This window comes from Lissotriton vulgaris, unplaced genomic scaffold (genome assembly GCF_964263255.1).
Source record: "Lissotriton vulgaris unplaced genomic scaffold, aLisVul1.2 SCAFFOLD_990, whole genome shotgun sequence".
Lineage (NCBI taxonomy): Eukaryota > Metazoa > Chordata > Amphibia > Caudata > Salamandridae > Lissotriton > Lissotriton vulgaris.
Genome location: NW_028255328.1, coordinates 440,861 through 460,396, shown reverse-complemented (window position 1 = coordinate 460,396; position 19,536 = coordinate 440,861). Strand labels below are relative to the sequence as shown.

At 45.9% G+C, this 19,536-nt stretch overlaps 1 protein-coding gene across 1 annotated transcript in view; it reads right to left on the bottom strand.

The window, feature by feature from the left end:
* Window positions 1-19,536, bottom strand: part of LOC147659167 (uncharacterized) — a 372,891-nt gene that overhangs the window by 333,455 nt on the left and 19,900 nt on the right. The window lies entirely within an intron of this gene.

Sequence of the window (19,536 nt, the reverse complement as noted above, 5' to 3'; positions counted from 1 at the left end):
TTAAGAGAACATATTTGAACCAGTTGTTGAATGGTTGCACAGATTGATGCTGTGGCGGCACTGAGTGATGTGGCGGCACTGAGTGATGTGGCGGCGACGAGTGATGCCGTGGCGTTCAGTGATGCTGTGTGATTGTGTTGGTGCTGAGTGAGGATGCGATAGATCGATAGATAGAGTGAGGGCGATAAGATAGATCGAGCGAGGGCGATACATAGAGCGAGGGCGATACATAGAGCGAGGGCGATACATAGAGCGAGGGCGATACATAGAGCGAGGGCGATACATAGAGCGAGGGCGATACATAGAGCGAGGGCGATACATAGAGCGAGGGCAATACATCGAGCGAGGGCAATACATCGAGCGAGGGCAATACATCGAGCGAGGGCAATACATCGAGTGAGGGCGATACATAGAGAGATACATAGAGTGAGGGCGATACATAGATAGACGGAGGGAGGGCAATAGATAGACTGAGGGCGATATATAGATAGAAGGGTGTGTGTGGGGGTGTGGGGGTTGTGTGTATGTGGGTGTGTTTGTGTGTGGGGGGGAGAGGGGGGTTGTGTGTGGGGTTGAGTGTGGGGTTGTGTGTGGGGGGGGTTGTGTGTGGGGGGGTTGTGTGTGGGGGGGGTTGTGTGTGTGGGGGGGGTTGTGTGTGTGGGGGGTTGTGTGTGTGGGGGGTTGTGTGTGTGGGGGGGGTTGTGTGTGTGGGGGGGTTGTGTGTGTGGGGGGTTGTGTGTGTGGGGGGTTGTGTGTGTGGGGGGGTTGTGTGTGTGGGGGGTTGTGTGGGGGGGTTGTGTGTGTGGGGGGGTTGTGTGTGGGGGGGTTGTTTGTGTGTGGGGGGGGTTGTTTGTGTGTGGGGGGGGTTGTTTGTGTGTGGGGGGGGTTGTTTGTGTGTGGGGGGTTGTGTGTGTGTGGAGGGTTGTGTGTGTGTGGAGGGTTGTGTGTGTGTGGGGGGGTTGTGTGTGTGGGGGGGGGTTGTGTGTGTGTGGGGGGGTTGTGTGTGTGGGGGGGTTGTGTGTGTGGGGGGGGTTGTGTGTGTGTGTGGGGGGGTTGTGTGTGGGGGGGGTTGTGTGTGGGGGGGGTTGTGTGTGGGGGGGGGGGTTATGTGTGTGTGGGGGGGGTTATGTGTGTGTGGGGGGGGTTGTGTGTGGGGGGGGTTGTGTGTGTGTGTGGGGGGGGTTGTGTGTGTGGGGGGGGGGTGGGGGTTGTGTGTGTGGGGGGGGGTTGTGTGTGTGGGGGGTTGTGTGTGTGTGTGTGTGTGTGTGTGGGGGGGGAGGGGGTTGTCCAGTCCACCACTGGTCTTCCAGATTGCTGTGGAGGGTGCGAGAGATTTCAGTAGTTAATTTCCGGCTTGCTGGGGGCGGAGCCGGGAGGTTAGCATCCTAGCACTCGCAGCCTATTTAAACGGCATGCTTTTCCGGTCGCGCAAAATCGCACTAAGGGCAAGCCCTTCTGTGCCCATTTGACACCTGACGCCAGACACGCTGCCCCTCTCACTGGAGATAGGTTAATTTACTCCCGGAACGATCTCTTAAAAATTTTGGAATTTGGCGAGTAGTTGCAGGCAGTCCAGTGGGGACACTATTGAGAGCTCTTTCTGTTGCATACAGTGTGGCCTCAGTGCTGCACCAGCGCCGTCTCCATGCTACTACCCCCCTCGGCCTAAAAAGCTCAATAGCATTTTTAGTCTTAATTGTCAGTCCTTAGCCTAACACTACGCCGATGTCCATGATCTATTGGAGGACGCCTTCCCGGACGTCCTCTTCCTTACCGAGACGTGGCTCTCTGATGCTATGCTCGCCGAGCCTGGCCTTGCACTTTGTGCAGGAAACTGCATTCTCACCCTGAACAGGGAGTCCAGAGGGGGGGGCGGGGGGGGGCTGCTTGCTCGACTTTTAGTAAGGGGTTCTCCAAGTGCTACCACTGGCCTAAAGCTTGCGTGCACGTGCATGCATACATGCAGCCGCCATGTGGGTTTCTTTCAAGGCTCATTAAGCCTTGTGTGCCTCTCTCCGCACTTTAATCCCCTCCCCCTCCCCCACCACAGATCCCGTCACTCTGCTGGCCTCCATTCCTCTCCCTCCTCTCTAGAACTGCAGCAGGCAGTTTAAAATATTCTTTTAACGCGTGCGCCTCCGCTCCTCTCTTGTTAAACCTACCTGCAGATGTTGTGTAGAGTAGACGGTTGATGAAAGGAAGGCACATAGCATCACTTTGCAAGAGCACTGACCTGCGTGACGTATCTTTGATTTCATATCCCCGACGGTAATTGCATGCACGTGCATGCATACATGCAGCCGCCATGTGGGTTTCTTTCAAGGCTCATTAAGCCTTGTGTGCCTCTCTCCGCACTTTAATCCCCTCCCCCTCCCCCTCCCCCACCACAGATCCTGTCACTCTGCTGGCCTCCATTCCTCTCCCTCCTCTCTAGAACTGCAGCAGGCAGTTTAAAATATTCTTTTAACGCGTGCGCCTCCGCTCCTCTCTTGTTAAACCTACCTGCAGATGTTGTGTAGAGTAGACTGTTGATGAAAGGAAGGCACATAGCATCACTTTGCAAGAGCACTGACCTGCGTGACGTATCTTTGATTTCATATCCCCGACGGTAATTGCATGCACGTGCATGCATACATGCAGCCGCCATGTGGGTTTCTTTCAAGGCTCATTAAGCCTTGTGTGCCTCTCTCCGCACTTTAATCCCCTCCCCCTCCCCCACCACAGATCCCGTCACTCTGCTGGCCTCCATTCCTCTCCCTCCTCTCTAGAACTGCAGCAGGCAGTTTAAAATATTCTTTTAACGCGTGCGCCTCCGCTCCTCTCTTGTTAAACCTACCTGCAGATGTTGTGTAGAGTAGACTGTTGATGAAAGGAAGGCACATAGCATCACTTTGCAAGAGCACTGACCTGCGTGACGTATCTTTGATTTCATATCCCCGACGGTAATTGCATGCACGTGCATGCATACATGCAGCCGCCATGTGGGTTTCTTTCAAGGCTCATTAAGCCTTGTGTGCCTCTCTCCGCACTTTAATCCCCTCCCCCTCCCCCACCACAGATCCTGTCACTCTGCTGGCCTCCATTCCTCTCCCTCCTCTCTAGAACTGCAGCAGGCAGTTTAAAATATTCTTTTAACGCGTGCGCCTCCGCTCCTCTCTTGTTAAACCTACCTGCAGATGTTGTGTAGAGTAGACTGTTGATGAAAGGAAGGCACATAGCATCACTTTGCAAGAGCACTGACCTGCGTGACGTATCTTTGATTTCATATCCCCGACGGTAATTGCATGCACGTGCATGCATACATGCAGCCGCCATGTGGGTTTCTTTCAAGGCTCATTAAGCCTTGTGTGCCTCTCTCCGCACTTTAATCCCCTCCCCCTCCCCCACCACAGATTCCGTCACTCTGCTGGCCTCCATTCCTCTCCCTCCTCTCTAGAACTGCAGCAGGCAGTTTAAAATATTCTTTTAACGCGTGCGCCTCCGCTCCTCTCTTGTTAAACCTACCTGCAGATGTTGTGTAGAGTAGACTGTTGATGAAAGGAAGGCACATAGCATCACTTTGCAAGAGCACTGACCTGCGTGACGTATCTTTGATTTCATATCCCCGACGGTAATTGCACAACAATGGAAACAACGCTTTTTTTTTTCAAGCCTGCATAACAACTGAATGAGGAAGCGGTGTTTTCCCCCGTAGACTAATGGAATCAGCAATAGAAAATGAAGCATGGGTGACCACTGTGGAATGGCATCAGGATTTCCTTGAATTTCCATTCCCCAAAGCACAGAAAGCGACATGCATGGACTAAGCTGGCACCAATTTAAAACAAGCATATGCAATATGAAATAATAAAAACAAGTACGGGAAAGGCACAACGAGAGACAGAGTTGAAAACGCAGAGGCAACGAGAGACAGTTGGAGGCGCGAGACAAAGAGTTGTGTGGAGAGAGACAATGAGAGACAGAGTTACAAAGGGAGAGGCTTCGAGAGACAGGGTTGGGAGGAGCGAAAGACGGGTGAGATGAGAGAGCTTGCGAGGGGAATCAGAGCATGGAGGCAGGGAGACAGATCAAGAGAGTAAAGAAGTACCGACAAAAGAGTTAGAAAAACATTGGCAATATGAAATAATAAAAACAAGTATGGAAAATGCACAACGAGAGACAGAGTTAAAAACGCAGAGGCACAGAGAGACAGTTGGAGGCGCGAGACAGAGTTGTGTGGAGAGAGACAATGAGAGACAGAGTTACAAAGGGAGTGGTTTCGAGAGAGGGTTGGGAGAAGCGAGAGACGGGTGAGATGAGAGAGCTGGCGAGGGGAAAACAGAGCATGGAGGCAGGGGAGACTTATCAAGAGAGTAAAGAAGTACCGACAAAAGAGTTAGAAAAACTGAATTGAAGGGGCAGCGTGGGGCCAAAGAGAGAGGCGGAAAGAGGAGACTAGGGAAGCCTTAGAGATAATCAGACAACAGTAGTTAAAACGAGACATGGTCTGCCGGCCGTGAAAGTACGGCCGGCCGGGCAGACGGATCAAGAGAGTAAAGAAGTACAGACAAAAGAGTTAGAAAAACTGAATTGAAGGGGCAGCGTGGGGCCAAAGAGAGAGGCGGAAAGAGGAGACTGGGGAGCCTTCGAGAGAATCAGACAACAGTAGTTAAAACGAGACACGGCCTGGCGGCCGTGAAAGTGAAAGTACAGCCGGCTGGCCGTGAATAATTAGGGGAGGAGAAATGCCTGAGGCAGAGTGCACGCTGAGGGAAGCGGTGGGAGGGAAGCAGATGGGTTTGATGTGCACGCTCTTCACTGGCACTGCATGAAATCGCTAGTTTGGTTAAGCTCTGGATAAGCCGCTATATTTCTCGCCAGCAATGCGCAAGCGCATTAGCAGGCGAGACCTAAGAAGCAGCATTGTACTACAGTATACGCTAGGTCAGTTAACTTCCCCAAATCGCTTACACAGAAGTGCTGAGCCTAAGCCTGTCAAGGACCGGGTAGGCAATTTATTACTTTAAAGAGGACATGCATAATAATTACACCCAAAGGTAAAATGATGACCAAGTGTTTTTATTTGGGAAAGACTGGTTTGTGAGCACGCACTAAAAGTGGCACTTCCAGGTACCAGGCGCTCCAGGTACAAAAAGGAAAATGGAAACAAACAATGCAGCCCTACACTCTTCATATCTAGTTTTTTCAAGGGGCCATAGTGTGGGCAAAGCATTTTTTTGTTCCAGACAGCACACTGTTTTTTGTGAGGGGCCATTGTGTAGGTAAAGCATTTTTACCCAGAAGACACACCATGTTTGATCTTTAATACAGCGCCCACTTTTCCATTAACACAAGTGCATACAATCAACAATGATTTGCATCCCCTCCCGCCCCTGGGCGCTGCGCTTAATGTTTAGTGCCCGCTTTTACTTTAACACGGGTACACACATTCACCAATGGCGCCTGTAGCTCATAGCGCCTCGCACCCGTCTGAGAGTGCTGCAGTTCATATTTTAGCATTGCACCCGTTTTACTTGAGAAACCCCATCAACTTCGTTCAGTGAGCTGCGCACGTAAGAGTAAAGTTAAATGTAACTGGTGTGTTTCTATTACATTATACATTCGCTGAAACCTGTGCAGATGTCTACAATTAATGACTATCAACATCTGAGTTTGCTAATCCCGCTCTGTGATGGCAAAATTAAACATTAACTGCCCAGCTCTTCAACAACCAATAGCAATTACAAAGCGCACTGAAGACAATTATGTCAGAGTAAGCACAAACCCACAATAAAAATGTAAAGGTCTTCCTGTGTCCTAAACAACTATGCATTAGTGTGGTATTATGGGGTTTCTGCTGTGCACTGTCTAATGTAGCGACTGCTAGTATGCCGATTTTTGGGCTATATCGGAGTGCTTTGAAGCTGCCATGTGGAGCATGTGACGCAAATAGGTAGTATTAGTAACTGTTTAAATAGGCGATACCCTTACCGAAAAGAGGTACCCTGTTGAATGAAACTATCTGGCCAAAAATAGGACGCCAAAACTGACACATTTTGTAAATATATATTTTTTGCCACAACAAGGACAAATACTGCCGATTTCATAGTAGGACCCAATATTATTGTGATGCACAAATCACACAAAAAAGAAAAAGCACTGCTAAATTTATGGCCTAACATATATTGATAAGGATATTAAAACCAAACAAAGATGGCATCTTTCTAATCTATGTAAGTCTAGTGCTTGAAACTGAAATTAAATGCTTACAATTGTTATCGGTAACATAACTAATCACAGGGAAAGAAAGTCATTTGGCCAGGGTCACACAGTTGAGTAAGTGGTGCATTTCAAATTGCAAGTCTGGAGGTCTGGTACTGCAGACATCAAAACAAGCGACAAACCAGCCTTTGGTGTTTCGAGCTAAAGCCACAGTTGGGTGTATTTGATATCTCACATGAGTGCAACAAGCCTATTTGCAAATTGGCAGCAGAAATGAATTGTGTTAATTTGAGTACTAACACATGCAACAACCAACCTTCTTAAAGAAAACACTTCTGTGAGGTTTGGGGAACAATGTTGGGGCTGTTGAATTTCTACTTGCAGTAAATGACAATGCTTTATGTGTTCCTGCATTCACGGGGTGTTCTGAAGAACTGCTCGGCTTACACACACTTACACACACACTTACACACACACTTACACACACACACTTACTTACACACACACACACACTTACACACACACACACACACACACACTTCCCCCCCCCCCCCCCCCCCCAGGGAGCACTGCATGTTTTCCGCTGTCTACTGAGCAGAGTCTGTGGGGTGACCGTGTGGCCCGACTTCAGTGCAGACCCTGTAGTCAGCCGGGCACATCAGGCGATGTCCCAGAAACATGCTGTGTGTGGGAGGCCACTTATGCCACAGTTCGCTTGATGAACTCCATAGATCATGACTTGCAGTAAATGTTTATGCTTCATTTGTTCCTGCATTCTTTCATAATAAAGCGGTACAAAAGGGGGTGGTGGTGATGGACGGAGCATCTGAACCAATCAAACACTCCCTTGCTCACTTTGCCACTGGATTCAAGCAAGCCTAGCTGAAGACGGCTGGAATGCCAGAAACCGGTCCTAGGAAGCTTGTTTCAGACTGAAATGCATATGGCCATGTCTGAACTGGGGTGGCAGCGTGGGCTAAAGAACGGATGGATTAAACCCAGATCTGTTGACTGGGTGTGAGTGTTTGATTGGTTCATATGCTCCGTCCACCACCACCCCCTTTTGTACCGCTTTGTTCGCCATAAGTTGGCAGGGTATGCTCAGACGTGAGTCCCTTGCTCACTTTGCCACTGGATTCAAGCAAGCCTGGCTGAAGACGGCTGGAATGCCAGAAACCGGTCCTAGGAAGCTTGTTTCCGGTCCAGGGAAGGAATGGCTAGGCAGTTCGGGCTGGACTGTTCCCATGAGGCACATGGTCAGACTGATTTGCATATGGCCATGTCTGAACTGGGGTGGCAGAGTGGGCTAAATAACGGTGATGGATTAAACCCAGATCTGTTGACTGGGTGTGAGTTTTTGATTGGTTCAGATGCTCTGTCCATCACCACCACCCCCTTTTGTACCGCTTCTTTCATAATAAGCCACAAGCGTTTCAGTACATTATCGTTTTTTCCCTCTACCGTGCCACTGTTTTACTATTCTGGGAAAACAAAATTTCTTGCAAAGTTTAACTTTAATGGTTTGTTTACATGCCCAGGACTAGTAATGTGCATTTTGGATTGCTGATATTAGTGCTAAAGAGGAAACTGGGAATCATATGGATTGTACTTCATAGAGGTAATGTGAATGAACTCAGGTGGTAGCATTTATATATATTTTTTTATACCATCACTTATGACGTACTGTATTTGTGTCAAGACAATGTGCTGCATAGCTAAACATTTATAAGGCCAAAAGGCGAGACCTATTGGCCATGCCAATGCTCGTTAAATCTTGCTATTCCTGTACTTTCGTAAAACTGCCCATAACCGAGCGCAGATACTTTAAGATTTCTTTGAGCCCCAACTACACAATGTTTGGGCTCCTAGTACAACGGCCCCCGGGGCTATCCGAAGACTTTAGGGCAGCCCTCTTGGAGGCGGTCAGCACGTCGGCGGTCAACGGCGCTAACTTTACCGTCACTGGGGATCTGAACCTTCATCTAGATAATCTTGAGGACACCGACGTGGTTAACTTTGCAGCTGACATTGCGACTTGCCAGCTTGTACAGTTGTTGGTTTTGGGTCCTACGAATACCGCCGGCCACCGGTTAGACCCAGTTTTTACAAAGATACCCTCACTTATAGTGAACACGCCCATCCCCATGGACTGGTCAGACCACTATTTGGTCCCTATGTCACTCCAGAGTATTACCCCGATACGGAGCAAGGATCGTACGATTTCCCTCAAACGCCCATGGCACAAATTGAAGGTCTGCCTCTCGGTTACCTGCCAGAGTCTGCTGTCTGATCCCAACGAGGCATACAGGGTGTTCTCTGATTGGATCAGACAGCTGTTAGATAGCCTAGTCCCTGAGAATTGGTCTATTAACCGCAAATCTAAGATTAGACTGTGGTATAAAGGCGAACTGGCTGATAAGCGCAAGAGCTGCAAGTGGCTGGAGCATATATGGAGAAGGGACTTCAATCCCACTGCGAAGGATATCTACCAGGCGGCGATTAAGAGGTACCCTAAGGCCACTCAATTGGCTCGAGCAGCATTTTATGCCAAGCAAATCCGCGAGAGTGATAACCCAGTGAAGAGCATGTTTTCGATGTCCTCCAGCCTTCAATCCCAGCAGACCACTGTTGAGCCGACCATCAAGTCCAATGAGCAGTGTGAGGACCTTGCCATCTTCTTTGTCAGGAAGGTGAACAACATCTATAGTTCCTTTGACAGCACATGGTTGCGAGCAAGTGGCACGTGGCGGTCTAAAAGGCAAATACCTTGGATGCCTTTCCATCAATCCCCGCCGATCAACTGCGAGCACTGTGTAGTAAAGTTAAGTCAGGATCCCCTGCTGACCCGCTCAAACCAGACCAATTCAGGAAAGTGCTTCCTACAATCATACCCTTTATGGGCCAGGTGATAAACTGGTCACTTGCCATAGCCACCATGCCCAGGGCCTGGATACAGGCCAAGGTGATATCCTTGCAAAAAAAAAAATACTCTTGACCCGGCTAAACCAGAGAACTATTGTCCTATTTCCTTGCTCCCCTGGGCGGCAAAAATCACGGAGGCCTATGCAAACTCCCTTCTGTCTGATTTTTTGACTAGGAATAACAAACTGGACGACTCCCAGAATGGCTTCCGACCAGGTCACAGCACGGAGTCTGCTCTCCTGGCTGTGACAGAACATTTCTGGTCGGCACTGGACGCTGGTCGAACATCAGCTCTGATTCTTTCGGATCTTAGTGCCATGTTTGACACAGTTTCCCATGCCATACTGCTGCGACGCCTGGAGGAGGCAGGAATCATTGGTCCAGCTCTGGAGTGGCTTGCTTCATTCCTTCATGAGAGGTAGTTTGTGGTAACAGTTCCTCCGTATGTCTCAGGTGAACACCCCATTCCTCCCTCAGTCCCCTACAATTTAATCTCTACGTTCAACCTCTAGCTGCAGTAGCTACGAGCAGAGGACTGACCATGGTCTCCTATGCCGACGATACTCAGCTGGTGGTGGCACTCTCGAATGACGCCGAGCAGGACGCTCTCAAGTTTCAGGGCGACCTAGCGGCAGTAGCCGAGTGGATGACCACCAACTGTCTCCAGCTGAAAGCCAGCAAGTCGGAGGTATTGTTGGTAGGAAAGGACCATGGTATGTGGAGTAAACTCTGATGGCCCGCAAGCCTTGGTAGTGCCCCCCCCACCCCAACCCCAAAGCAGGCTGTGAAAAACCTGGGGGTGTGGCTAGACTCATCCCTCAACTTTCGAGTTCAAACCAAAAAAGTTGCAGTGATCTGCTTTGGACCACTACGGGGGCTCAGACCATTATTGGGCTTCTTTGACGCATCCACACGTCAAATCATCATTCAGGCGTCTGTAATCTCAAGACTGGACTATCCCTGCTCTCTGCATCTGGGGTCCAATGAGGCTGAAATTCTGAGACTGCAAAGGGCTCAGAATACGGCAGCAAGAACTCTTCTCGGTCTGTGCAGGTCCAGCCCGTTGTCTAACACCATTCGTCGTCTACACTGGTTGTTCGCGGCCAGGCAAATCGAATTCAAGGCTCTATGCATTGTTTTTAAAGCCTTGAAGTTTACCTGCCCTAGCATCCTGGCCAATTTCTTCTCACCATATATTCCCTCACACCATCTACGCTCACAGGGTCAACACCTGGTGGTGGTCCCCCGTACACGGAGAGTCTGTGCTAGAGGTCACTCCTTTCGTAGTAGAGCGGCTCTCCTCTGGAACGCACTGCCGGCTCACATTCGGGGCCTTGACAACTACTTAGAATTTAGGAAGGCCATTAAAACTCACCTCTTCCCTGCACGATATAGTCCAACTCTCAGTTTTAACAGCATGTGTCAGTTGCTCTGCTGTCAGCGTCTGGACGCCCCTTTGCTGGGGCAGCTGTTGCGCTATACAAGTTGTGACAGCATAACATAACCCCGATGTTTATATTAGTGTTTCTGTAACCCGTTCTTTTCATGTCTTTTTGAGATTGCTGCAGCTACATACATTTGCATCTTGTTGTATCAGAGAATATCGTAGATAATGCAAATACAGAGTTTTTTTGTGGATTGTCTTTTTTCTTTTAGTCTTTTCGTTTAGCACTTATACATTACTTGGGCCTGCATATTTTATAATTTGTTCCCTCCATAGTCACTCTTTCCTTGTATTGTGCTGTAAAAGTTGATTGTTTTAAGCTTTGAGGTGCAAAGTCACTTGGCTTGGAAACATTTGGGTCAATTACTTTTTACAGAGCGGTCAGTTTGAAAACACAGGCTTAATTTGGAGAGTAATCAATGTGTTTTTCCTTCATTCTTTAGCCGCTTAACAGTTGTACGAATTGTTCACGCTGCAATCTCTGGTCTCCAGAGACTAGTGGGTTTGAAAACACGATGTTTAACCTGAAGTGTAACTAAGATGTATTTCTTTTATTATTTTTGCCACTCTAAAGTAGCATGAAATGCTGACATAGTAATTTCTGATTGTCAAATATTGCAACAATTGTAACAAACTACTGCAGTTCAATAACGGCATGTGCCTGGATTCCCTTTGATGCTTTGGCTCAAATCTACAAAATCAGCATGATTATCAAATGCTAGTACCATATTTATTTATTTATAAAATTTTATATAGCGCGAACTTGATCCCGGAGGATATCAGAGCGCTTTACAATTTGAGGCAAACGTAACAAACATGAGTCTAACATAGGGAAACTAGTATGTTGCACTGATTGCCGTGCAGGTTCTCTCCGTGCATATACACCTCAGTGATTTATGGAATAGATGAGGCAAGCAGATATCTTCCCAGGACAAGTAGATTTCTGTAACATTTTATCCAATGGCCAAGTAGATTTTTGTAAAATTTCCACACCCCTGACAGATAGTAACCTTCTGCACGACTTCTGATATCTCATCCTCCTGTGAGGTCAGCTTCCACAAGGACAATTGTTATCTGACATGAGGTTCACACTGTTGCCTAACAAGCAGTAGGATACATTTATCTTGGTAATGAAATGAGTAGCAGGGTAGACAGGATGCCCAACTGAAAACTAAGATGGCAAGATGATAGAAATTAGGGCATTTTTTGAGACTTCTAAATTTGTATGAACTAGGAGTAGGAGAGAGTTTCCGAGGGATGGTGTTCACCTCCATTGATAAGGAAAATTCCTCTGTGCCGGTCTTTCAACTTCTTTGATACTAAAACATATTTTCCAAAAACTGGAAAATCTGAAAATTTAGATTTCCTGCACCATGCCCCTGTCAGTTGTTTTTTTTAGGACTGCACAGTTTGTAGTTGAAGAACTATGAGTTGCACTTTTCTTGATTATTTAAACCATACAATCATTTACCCTATTTTTAATCCTTATTTCTTTGCGCTCTGGACTGTGTTTGCTGCCAAGATCTATTTTAACTCATTTATCATATAATAAATAATATAAATTACTTTAATTAGTAAACTGGTGTCACAGCCAAGGTATCCCAAACACTTGCTAATGTGTGGTGGGAATTAAAAACACTTGTAGTTTTGTACTTTACCTTTATCTCTTAGCATTCCAGAGTGTCTTTTTACTGTTCTTCTTTCAAGAATGTCCCTTTTATGAGCTGTTGAGCATTTATGAGCCGTTTCAACATTATCTTCCCCTGTTGTAGTACAATACTTCAAGATATCACTGCTTTAACAGTTTCAACCTGTTTAACCCGTCTTTAACAGTTGTCAATAATGTATTAAATCTAACTTGTAAAAGTAAATTGGGCGTGCTGTATGATGGGGTTGATATAAGTATCAAAAGTTCAATTTCATACCTGTCGCCATATACTAGGAGCATGATATGCTTCCACTTGGTTATCCAGTAATATAACTTCTCTTGAAAAGAGGTCTTTTTAAAAACTCGGGTGCCTGCCACATTTTTTGAAGTCGTCAAATACTGAAATGACCAAATTAAGCTAGTTCTATAACTGTCTGTGACTTACTAGTAAAGCACTATTAAAAGATATCAGAACGCGAGCAACAAAATTATTATAGCCAAATTTCAACTCTCCTATCAAAGAGAAGGGTCAGATTGTCTCATCTATTGAAAAGCTTCACATGTTTTTTGGGTGCAAATTCATGAATTAGATTAACTATACGAGTCACATCTTCAGACAAGGTAACTCTACATATACCGCATAGGTTCCATCAGTCACGTCTTCCAATGTTAATCCGCCTTCCAATACAGCTTGAGTTTTAGCTGGGTTGTGCTTATATCATAATCATATGCCTAATTCTTAGGCATGCAATAGCTCAATAGCTATCTTAGTATTAGGAGGATGTAAACCAGCTGCGGCCTGTGCAGGCAAGAGTGGTGGTGGTGGTGGTGGTGGTGGTGGGGGGGGTTTAGAGATACGACCACGATGGAAAATCAATTATATATTTAATTTTTCCCTTGTCATTATCCGTCAAAACCCCTCCCCCCCCCCCACCCCTCCTACCTGCAGGGTCCGCGACTGATGTAAACAGCAACAGAACAAGCAAAAACCTGCATGAAACTGCAAAATGTTTATTTCAATGGGGAGAGGTCTGAACTCTTCTACACTTTAGCACCATAACATTTAGATTAACTCTGCTAGGAGAAAGGGAACTCCCGTGAGGTATCCCTGAGCGAGTGCTCCGAAAAGTGTACTTCAGTTGAGGTTACTGCTTCTGGGACTGGATCACCTTAATAAACTTCAACCCAATACCAAATTTATGCAAAATGCCCCACAGAAATTGCATTGAAAGTCTAATGAAAGCCTTCTCAGTATCTGTAGGTATCATCGTTGCCTGGTGGCCTTCTTGTTCTGAGCAAATGAGTGCTTAATTTGAGCAGGTGCTTTCAGGTGCTCAGCACCTGCACTTCTTCACAGGGCCAGGGCTACAATTTCTGAACCTGCAGGTGGTGGTCTCAACATTAATTGTTCAAATTCAACACAACATACATTGCATGGTGACTTGCTGATAAATGTTCACAGGCAGGCCGGCATACGCCTGTCCAGGCAGGCATGATTTTGTGAGTTGAGGCAAGGAAGCTGCAAGAGCGCATTTGGAACTTGGGAGCGAGAGCTCTTGAGGAAGAATAAATTAAGGTAAGTGTGGACTTTCCACTTGTTGCGTAGCCAGAGTAGCATATCCGGCAGCCCTGCATTGCTGCTATCCTCAATGTGCTCAATGCAGCTGTGGCCCAAAACAACTTTTGTGCGCCATGGCCTCACCTGTAGAATCTGTGCACTGCACCCCAGCATGGTAATTGCTGAGCGTGAGTGAGTCCAGTAGGCACCACAGCCATACTTACCGGCATTGGCAGCATTACTGCAGGGGACAACGCCTGTGCTGTAGCTGGCAGGGTCACAGCAAGCTGAGAAGTGGATGTCGATGCCATCCCTGGACCTACTAATTACAGGCAGCACTAGCAGTGACATGACCTGCTGTGCTCAAGCAGCCACCTGTTACGCAATAAATCAAGTCATACTACACTGATTAATATATGCAAAAAAGCATTTTCATTTGGTGCACAATTTGTTTTTGCACTCCGTGTAGGGAAGAAAGTTAAACAGGTCATCTTCCGCTTCTTTAGGAATGACAAAAGGAAAACGCAAAGTTCAAAATAGCAGGGACATGTATAGGCTGATGACAGGGGTCACAGGCAGCAGCAGTGTTAGAGATGAGACAGCAAGAATAAAGAGGAGAAGAAACAACAAGAGAGGAGAGAGATATATACCGGAGCAAAGTAGAAGAAAAGGAGGATAGCAAATCAGATACAAAGAGAAAGCAGGCGTGATGTGAAGAAGAAAGCATTAAGAGGAGAGAAGATAGAATGAAAGGATGTGGAGGACAGGACAGAGGAAAAAAAACAGACAAATGATAAAATGGAGACACAGCTAATTACTGCTAGAGAGTGATAGTAAAGAGCCAAGATCGAGGGGAGGCAGAGCATGGATAAAAGTGAAGAGAAACAAGCATTTACAATGCAATGGTCTCGCCATTCTTAACCCCTTCAGTGCTCATGACAAGGTCAACTCGTCATGGGTTTTACCTGCCCTGTGCTTATGACGAGTTGACCTTGTCATGAACAATGGTAAATCTGAGATTGCAGCACAGGAGTGGAAAACCCCCTAGCAGCCAAGGTGTTAAAGTTAGAGCTATTGGCATTGCTCATGACATTATTTTTAATTATGTTTTTTTGTTTTTAAAACATAAATAAATGGCATTGTAATTTACAATGCCAATAGCTTAATCGCTTGCAAATGCGAGACCTATTGCATTTGCACCCACACAGAGCCATACTCACAAAGCCAGCCACACACATATACAGAGCCACCCACACAGAGTCATTCACATAGAGCCAACCACACAGAGCCACCCACCCACACACACAGAGCCACCCACCCACACACAGAGCCACCCACCCACACACAGAGCCACCCACCCACACACAAAGCCACCCACCCACACACAGAGCCACAGCCACCCACACACCCTGTAGTTCTTAACCAAATGACTAATGTGAACCACCACTGAATAACTAGTGGAAGCAAGGAAGACCAGCCTAAGCAGTTTTTACACTTTCAGACACAAAGCAATACCAAAAACAAAAAAAACAAAAAACACATACACAACAAGCACAAATCAAACAAATGTACAAACTGTGAATGTACAAACTGTGAAATGTTTTATTTAATTCACAAACAAAACGTACACAAAAATGGAAATGTTCATGATTTTACTGGGATGATTGGAGCGTTTCAAAATTGGATTTTATTTCTAAAAGAGGAAGCAATATGGTAGTCTATAATATCGAACAGTTTTTTCATCAAAATCAATTCTGGTTCTTGGCACATACCAGTGTTTAAACGGCGGCCACCAATCGTCCATATTAGATGCGGTTTGCTGTACTGGGCTTATACAAGTCAAAGGATTCATCTAAATGTTCAACATCCAGTTCCGAATTCCTTCACATTTATTTACACACACATACATACACACATACATACATACATACTACACACACCAATAATCCTCTGATGTTTTATTTTCTAAACAGTCTCGGATTCCCTAAGTAGAACTCGTACACAGACACCCCCCACCCAAAATCGGGCCACTGCACCCAGACTAAAGATCCAATGCTCTATTGGACATCTGTGTGTAGTTCCCAAATGAATAGGTCTGTTTCTACTCTCTAGTCAGTTTGTTGAGCAATGTAAACACGATCATCATTTTAGTGTTTGCGTTATTATACATTTTTCTTCACTTAATGAAACACAACAGACGAAAGGTTGTGCATTTATTTAGCACTGATGCTTTAGTACACCTTTTGTAGTGGGATTTCTTGCAATTTAGTCGTTCATTAAAGGTGAGCATTAAGATACATGCTCTGTTTTACCACACATTTGAGCACTGAACGAAAAACAACTCTTAATACCACTAACAAAAAGTAGGCAGGTGATTGATTTTCGCGAGGCTTTGAGCACATTTATGAAATTAAAGACAGCGACTTTTGGCTTGAAAATCTGACAGATTTAATTATCTCAATCTGTCCTGCCTCTGCAAATGTGGAAGCGCCAAATCACAAATGATTAAGAAACCAGAAATTGACTCAAACAACTGGCAGTTGTAGGTTTAAAACTGAAGACTTTGTCTCATCAAGTCACTAGAGAGAAAGCAAGATTAAGGTGGACTTAATATCTCGATGCGACCACATCTGTTATGACAAGAGATGCGTAAACACACACTTTGTACATATAGTCGTTGCTTAGGAGAAGCAATGCTGGCAGTAACTGCACTTCTTTTACTGCCAGCCTTGCTTCTCATAAGCAAGGACTATACGTTTTAAGTGCGTGTTTACACTTCGCTTCCAGGTTTTCAAAACACAGAAATAAAAGTAATTGTCATTTACAATGCCAATAATTCAAACTCCTGCAAATTCGAGACCTATTGCATTGCAAATGCTTGTTTGGAATGTCTTCAGACCACTGGCAAAGCCAGCTTGGCAGGCTTTAATGTGATAAAAGCAATTGTGCGTTTAAAGAATGTAGGCAGAATTTGTGAATGCCTCTGTTTACATGGGTTGACACTTTAAAAGCAGATGTACTGCCTTTGACAAAGTTTGTTTCTTCAATGGCTCAAATAAGAAATTAAAAGCAATGTCACTATCACTGTGCCCTGGCTGGAAAATAAACTTGCTTAAGGTATGTGGTTTGATAACATAGCCTGGAATATAACCGTCTTGGACATTTGTGGTATATTTTCGTTAATATAGGAGCCCACTGGAGAACTGAACTGTGGCTTCCAATCCAAGAGGCGATTATATAAATTGGTGTTGTGTAGCAGGCTCAGTGGGTTGAGCTCCTGCTGTACAGATCTGTGTGTGTGCAAACTGTAGTCTTGAGATAGAATCAAATCCCAGTAACACAGTGGACTCACGTCGCAGCTATATGGATGTAAGTGTAACCTGCATCTCAGGATTGCAATCTCAATGTGGCCGGCTCTATTATCGTTCTGCTGCCCATAAGGTATCCCCTGGTCACCTAGGCATATCAGCCTGAAGTGAAGAGACAAGCTTATCCCTGTAGAAGATTACCAGGGGTAAAGCCTGTCACACAACATGGCAAGCAGCCCGCCAAGTATCCCAGATCCGTCCGTGACTATTAGAGGCAGGCGAGTCACATGATGCCTGGCTCGGACTAGCTCGAGTGACTCCTGGACCCTCGAGCCCAGAATGAGCTGAGTTTCAATATGACTTCTGCATGCCAGCCAAGCTCTAACTTAGGGTGTCAAGAATTTTAAAAAATAAATCTGCTGTAAAACAGGAAAGGTAAATAGATAATCATCTCGTGGCTGACTGGAACAATGTGAAATCAGAAAACCTAGGAGTTTTCCGGGCTTAACCTAATTGTGTGATCCTAGACAAATATTTTTCTTCACCCTGCTTTACTTTCTATAGAGAAGCAGAGAAAATAGGTTAGTAAGAACTCATTGTAGAAAGAAAAGAACCAGTTATGAACTGAATTGAATGGCGTTCAAGAAATCCGCATGTCTGGAACATATGCTAATGTATGTACCAGCTAGCTTGTAAAATAATAAACGGTGGCCGTTCTCCCACCAAAGAAGGTCTTGGTGTCCATCATATGGAAGGCTAAATGAGGAACTAAATGAAGCCCGCCCGCACCGCTGGTTTGGGGGGGGGGGGGGGGGGGGGGTTGTAGTTTGGACAGCTTTTTGGCTGCTACTGACTATGGGGAAATATGCAACGATTTATTCGTGTCTTTTTATATATTGAATGTAAGATAAATGCTTTCGTTTTTCTGAGGGAAAATATGCTTTTAAGTGTTCATTATCGCAATGCTCGTCAGGGATAATATACAATTACAATTACCCAATTTGCGCCTTTTTTCATCATTTTTCGGGGCTGGGCTTGTTTTAGGTGTCTTTCTGTGGGACATGCGCATGTTTGGGGAGTCTCTTGCTGGAGGGTTGTGCTTGTTTTGAATTTCAGACGTCTCCGCACTGGACATGGCGGCGCCCCTCAAAGACTAAACACGAACGTGAAGGCGGGAGACAGGAAGGGACCATAGAGCGGGTGAGTGAGTGGACGTGAGATTATAGAGGGGGAGGCAAGGTAGATGCAGAAAAGTGAGTAGTGAATCAGCGGTGCGTAGGAGAAGGGGAGATTTTGTGAAATAAGTGATGAAAAGTCCCACATGAGCTGATACATACGCGATAAGGGGGAGATGAGAGAGAATAAGAGAAAACGAAATGGTAAAGAAACGAGCCCGACTCCGGTGAGGTAAGAGGGGAGGGGGCGGGGGTGGGGGTGAGGCTGTGTGCCTGCATGTGTGTGCCTGCGTGTGTGTGTGCGTGCGCGTGTGTGTGTGCCTGTGCGTGCAGGGGATGGGGCCTGCCTGTGTGCGCGCCGTGTTTGCATGCAAGCCCTGCAGTCTGCGCAAGCGCGCGCGCTTGCTCCCGCGGTGAAATCCGACACTGGGAAAGCGCGCAACACTCTGCTGTCCACTTTCCTAAATACAGATAACATTAGTTGTCTTGCTGACAGCATTCATGCTTTCGCATGAATGCTACGTCAGCTCGACCTAAAAAGGGCAGAGCTAAAATGAATAGAGAGCAAATCAGAAATACAGGGTGTGACAAAGATGATAGAAAACAATTAGAGAGGATAGACTCTTAGAGCAAAGACTTAGGGGACAGACAACAGATCAAGGTTAGAAGATAGAGATTGAGGCAGTGAGAGTGTTGAAAGTGGGGCTCACCGGAGGAAGACGTGAGCGGTGGCCTCCTTGGCCAAATTTTCAGCATCTGCACGTTTTTTGTTTTTTTACAAATTAAGCACTCTGCGCAATTTAAAAGACTGAACACCAAAGAACAAATTTGTGCTGCCACAAAGAAATCACATCACTTATGACCTAAGTTGTGAAATTAGTAATACTGCATAGACCATATTAAGAAAGGATGAAAAGATGCAGATCCCCACAATGGTCTGGGGTTTTTATATGAACACAGTGCTTAGTCAACTCTCATGTGTTGTGGTTGGCTGCCTTTTTATTGTCTCTTGAGTTAGGTGTAGAGAAATAGTGGTCAGTGTCCTGTAAAGGTTTTTGTATAGCTTTCTGGGCATATCAGGACCAGAATCTTTTTGTTAGATATGTACCTTATCGATTTTTTTATTTCGTCATGAACCTGTGATAGTGTCTTATCCGCTCCAAGGGGTTGAAGATCTTGTAAATTGTCCCTGTTCTTCTGGCTTCCCTTTTAAAGCATTGCTTGGTTTGCTAGTAACTGTGGAGTAGTTTGGTGAATTTTCACAAATTTTTCAAAACTAG